Source organism: Felis catus, chromosome B4 (assembly GCF_018350175.1).
Source record: "Felis catus isolate Fca126 chromosome B4, F.catus_Fca126_mat1.0, whole genome shotgun sequence".
Taxonomy (NCBI): domain Eukaryota; kingdom Metazoa; phylum Chordata; class Mammalia; order Carnivora; family Felidae; genus Felis; species Felis catus.
The window spans coordinates 65,915,183-65,921,130 of NC_058374.1; the positions used below are offsets into that span (position 1 = coordinate 65,915,183).

The 5,948-nt window shown below is 38.1% G+C and overlaps 1 pseudogene; it reads left to right on the forward strand.

Moving 5' to 3' along the window:
- The first annotated feature begins 2,915 nt into the window (after positions 1-2,915).
- LOC101092195 lies at positions 2,916-3,662 on the forward strand (annotated as a pseudogene).
- The last annotated feature ends 2,286 nt before the right edge of the window (positions 3,663-5,948 follow it).

The following is a 5,948-nucleotide window of genomic DNA, read 5'->3' on the forward strand; positions in this document are numbered from 1 at the left end:
ATTTGAAAAAATGAATACAATAGAATAAAATTAAATGATGAAAGTAAAATAGAATTTTAAAAACTTATAAAAAAGTAAAAACTATGGTAGAAAAAATATTAAAGAAAAATCTTTTTAATAACAATGGAAAATAAAAATAATTTTTTTCTTTTTCTGTATTTAAGAATAAGAAAAGAAAAGGAAAAAAAAATTGAATGAAAGGACCAGCAAACAGAATGAAATACAATTGAAATTACATCCAGTTTCCTGTAGAAGTCAAACCATGAAGCACTTTATAGTCCATAAACTAAGTAGGCGGAGAGACTTGTCATGTTCCTCAAGAGCGGGACAGTTGGGCTCAGTTGGGCAGGGCTTAGTGTAATGGCTCCAATCTCCACTAGATGGCGCTGCTTAGCTTCCTGGGGTGGATTGTTGTGGCTCCTATAGGGGTGCATGTGCATGCACTAGAGGGGTGAAATGGCCTCACCTAGATACCCAGTCTCTAGTGTCAGAACTCTGTGCTCTCCCCGACCAGTAATCAAGCACCCCCTTTGTCTCTGGCTTTCTTCCTCTCCCCGCTTTTACACTGTCCATGACCAATCCATCAAGTTTCCAGGTGGCACCTCCCTCCTGAGTTCTATCTCAGGTGCGGCTGTGAGATGTCCCTCACTTCTGAGGGACTGGGGATTTGACCCGCTCAGACCCTCTGGGGGAGGGTGTTGCTGAGTAATGGCTGGTGCCAGCCTGCCTCCAGGAACGTTCTCGAGACTGTGCTGCTGCTGATGCCCAGAGACCCTGGCTGGGTGCCAGCCCACCCTAGAGAAAGTTCATGCAATCTTGTATCAGCAGTGTTTCAGGGATTATGGTAAATCACAACACACACCTGGCGCCAGGCTTAACTTTTAACACCCTTGTTCCAACACCAGTGAATGTGGTTGTTTTCTGGGATCCACTGGGACCTTTGTGGATGGGGTGGCTGCACAGCCTCTATCAAATGTCCTCCCAGCAGGGGAACCGCCACTCACCTTGTGGCCTCTGTAGACCCCTCAGACCTCACTTTCTGCTCTTGGGGATTCGCCCTTCCCACCAGAGCACCGCCAGGTATCCAGCTGTGGAGTTTTGGACTCTGCACTGTCCCTGTTTATAGAGTCTTAATGGAATTTAAACTCTCTCCTTTCTCCTTTCTCCCTTTTTTGTTCAGACCCTTGTGACTGTTTCCACTTTTTCTTTTTCTCCCCTGCTGCTTTTGGGGGGGGTGTGTTTCCCGTATTCTCCACCTGCCCCCCATCTCTGTCCTCTCTCTGCAAGCAAAACCAGCTCCCTGCTCTCCGCGGCTTCTCTCTCCCCCAGTTCACCTCTCTGTGCTGCGTACCTGCCAAGTTCTGTGGTTCAAGTTGTGCAGATTGTTGTGTTAATCCTAAAATCAGTTTTCTAGGTGTGCAAGATGGCTTAGTGTTAATCTGGTTGCATTTCAGGGATGAGAGATGCAAAAAAAACTTCCATGCTGTTTCTCCATCTTGACCCCTCCCCTTATCAGATTTTTAGCTGCATTAAAATGTTGGTGCCTTAAAAAGGAGGACAGAATCTAAACCTTGATTTCTTTGCTTCTAGATGAAAGATAGAAGCAGACTGTAATTTGTCTCTGACACATAAATCAGCTATGCTTTTTTAAAGTTCTACCTGTAAGGCTGATGGAGGCTCAGCCCTGGAAGGACAAAATTTTGACTATATCTTTGCTTTCAAAACCAAAGAAGATAATGAAGTGGGCCAAAACTCTACACTCTTTGCCAGAACTTCTCACTAGATGGTCTGCATGCCAGCTACATCAGAATTAATTTAAGTGCTAAACATAGATTTCTTGGCCCTTACTACCAGATCAACTAAATCAAAATCTCTGCAGGCTTATCTGATATACATTACTATTTGAAAACCACTGCTCAATGAAAGGCAATCATTCATTAATTCACTTATGTGTTCATCTGTGCCTTCAGTTAACAAAGAATTTTGGAATGCCTCCTACACAAGGAAACTGTGCTAGTCATGGAAGAGGAAACAGAATTAAGACACAGTGACTGGCTAGTCACATTTATATTTTAACAGGGGAGATTAGAAATATATACAACTGACTATAATACTGTGAAAAGCCTAAAACACATAGGATTCTATAGATCTTATAGAGTGTTTTCACATGTGTTATTTCATTTTAATGCAATATCCTGATAGCTACTTCTAGCATTGCACTTATTAGGCTTACTTTGTCAATGTTTTTATGCCCATGAGACCATTAATTCCCTGAGTAGGGGCCTGAACTTAGTTGCCTGAATATGTCTTAGACAAAGAATAGTAGGGCTCACACATCCAAATATGAAGTTTGTTAAACTGAATAAAAGGTATTATTATGTCCTATAGTACAGGCAACTTCAATATGCTGAAAAAATTCTCCAGTTCCACCACGTTCTAAAGATATTATTTTATCTCCTTATTCCTCTCATGTCCTCATATATTTTCCCAAAATTATTGTGGTATAAACTTCATTCAAATCCAATCACATTTTGACCATTTAACATATTTTATATTTTGTGTTAAGTGCTTGAGATAGTCAAATAAATGACATACTCTCTGCTTAGAAGGGTGTTCTATGCTAATGAGGGAAACAGACACATAAGTAAATTAATATTATTTAATGTGAAAAGCCCTATGATAAATTATAGTAAAAAAACACTTCAAAAGCAGAAGCACTGAACAATCATTTAAATCCATGGAGAGTTGCAGTCAAGTTATATTTCATTATTTTATTTTATTTTTATTTTAATGAACATTCAATTTATTTTTCAACATTCTTTCCAGCATCAGATACAAGTTTATATAAAAAAGATCATATTGCTCTTTTTTTGTGGTACCTCAAAGGCAGTAAGGATGAAGCTTACTGCTTTAGGATGAAGCTGAACATCTCTTGCTCAGCTACTGGCTGCCAAAGGCTCATAGAAGTGGATGATGAACACAAACCTCATACCTTTTATAACAAGGGTATGGCCACAGAAGTTGCTGCTGATGCTCTGGATGAAAAATGGAAGGGTTATGTGGTCCAAATAAGTGGTGGCAATGACAAGCAAGGCTTCCCCATGAAGCAGGGTGTCTTGACCCCTGGTCATGTCCACCTGCTGCTGAGTAAGGGGTATTCCTGCTACTGACTAAGGAAAACTAGAGAAAGAAAGTGTAGATCTGTTTGGGGTTGCATTGTGGATTCCAATCTCAGAGTTCTCAATTTGGTTATTGTACAAAAAAAGGGGGGGTGAGAAGGATATTCCTGGAGTCACTAATACTACTGTGCCTTGCCACGTGGGGCCCAAAAGAATGAGAGGAATCTGCAAACTTTTCTAAAGAAGATGATGTCCACCAGTATGTTGTGAGAAAGCCCCTGAACTAAGAAGGCAAGAAACCTAGAACCAAAATGCCCAAGATCCAGCATCTTGTTTCTTCATGTGTCCTCCAACACAAACATCAGCGTATTGCTCTGAAGAAACAGCATACTAATAAAAATAAGGAAGGGGTTGCAGAATATGCTAAACTTTTTGGCAAAGAAAATGAAAGAAGCCAAGGAAAGATGCCAGGAACAGATTGTCAAGAGATGGAGGTGGTATCTGAGAGCTTCTACCTCTAAGCCTGAGTCCAGTCAAAAATGAGATTTTCTAAGAGTAACAAATAAATAAGATCAGACATCAAAAAGAAAAAAAAAAGACCATATTACATATGCTCTTTCAGTAGAAACATGGTTCTATAAATAGCTTTTTCTTTATTTTCTATCATCCTCTTCCATTCATTCCAAGGCAACCATTGTTAATTAAATGCCATGCTTTTGTTTTTAAGGGACAGACTCTGCAGTGGGATGGGAATGCCAGATTGAAGACTGTGTGTACTGTCAAAGCAAAAACTGCACTGGACAAAGTTAATCGGGTGCTGAAAACTTTATTCAAGGCTATTGCAATAGGGGAGACAGAACATAACTAAGGTATCTCAATTCTACTGAAACAAAGTGAGTTTTCAAGAGCTGGGATTAGACTAAAGAAATCACAGGCCATCTTTGTTGGCTAATTAGCTTTACCCAAAGGAAAAGTAAACAGTCTTCCTACTTTCCTGACAGGACACAGTTTTACAACTTGAAGCAAGGCATTCACTGAATTTAGGCTCCTACCACCCCCCAGACATTAGAGGATGAGGGTATTATCTTCCTAGATGAGTACATTTCAAAAGGATGGCTCCCAGGTCCTTGAGAAAGATAGGCCTGGGTTGTGAAATTGGCAAAAGACTTTTGAAAGGACTCATGTCTCAAAGGGATGGAGAAAGAATTTACAGTTACTAGTTTTCTAAAGTAAGTGCTCTAAGAGAGATTTTCTAAAGTAAATCCTAAGAGAGGAGGAACCTCAGTGGTGTAGGCCATCCGGATTCTGTAAGGGCCATGGTAAGAAGGAGGTCAGGGACCAGGAGATAGGAAGAAGCCTGTCTATAAGGGTCAAACTGAGGGAAATATTAAGGCCATCTTAGCCAGTAGATTTAATTTTAATGGCTATCACCAGATTGATTATTTTATCAAAGACCTATAACAATTGATATTTTACCACTTTCCCTTTCTCAACATTAGAAATACAACTGACTTTGTTTTTACATTGTGATAGGTTAAAAAGTGACACTTTATTATTGTTTGAACTTTTATTTTCCTGCCTACTAAGAAGACTATCTTCTCACTGTTTAATTAGATGTTTCTTATAAATTTAATATCTGTCCATTTTGTCTTCTTTTTGGTTGGCCTTTTTATTTTTGTTAATCTTTTTTAATGTATTGTTTGTTTATGGACTTTTATTATGTTTGCCATATAACTATTGGCTATTTTGATTAAAATATTTTTTTTGAGTAATTGCCTGGGGTCAGGGTGAGGGGAAAGGATTAACTGCAAAAGAGCAAGAAGGAATGTTTTGGGATGATGGAATGCTCTGTATCTTAGTTGTGGTGAGGCTTACATTTCTCAAAACACCTCAAACTGCACACTTAAACTAGCTAAATTTTATATGTAAATGATGCCTCCATAAACTTGGAGGAGAGAAATTAGAAAAAAAACTCCATAGCAAATGGTACAGTTAAGGTTTGTGTATTTCATTGTATGCAAATTTTATATCAAAAGAAAACCCTAGCAAATATTGAATTCTAGTTAACAACTTACACATTGAAATATTTAAGGAATACGTTGATGCCTTCAAGTTCCTTTGAAACTCATTGAAAATAAGATGAATTAATGGATAGATAAAAGGACAGATAGATATTGACAAAAATGTCTTATCATTTATATAAATTATAAATGTTGATATAACAATTGTTAATGGGAGGTCTATATGGTGAGTACACGACTATTTAGCAACATCTTGTAACTTTGCTGGAGGCTTGATAACTTTCATAATAAATGTTTATAATAAAAATATATTCTGAACACCTAGGTTGCTATATAGTATACTAAAATTCCTTCCAAAATTTTACTGCTTCATACAGTAGAATTATAAGATGACCCTCAAGATTCCTATCCCCTGACATACATTCATCTTCTTCCATTTATTCTTCAACAAGAATCTAGTTACTGCTGTGAAGAGATTTTGTAAATGTAATTAGCATCCCAAATCAGTTAATTTTCAGAAAGGGCGATTATCCTTAGTGAGGCTAATCAAATGTATCCTTTTAAGGCTTTTTCTGACTCCAGTGTTAGCTCAGTTGTGAAGCAGTGTCACCAGGACTCATTGTTCTACTTCACCATCTTTGGTGTATTGCTTGATCTTGTAAAAGGATTAAAGTAGACATAATAGAGCAAAATCTTTTGTCTTCTTGCTCTTTTCCTCCTCTTTCTTTCACTTTCTATTTATGTATTTAGTTAGCTAGTTCCTCCCTTCTCTCTCCTTAAAATTAAGTAATAGAGAAACTTCAAGGCT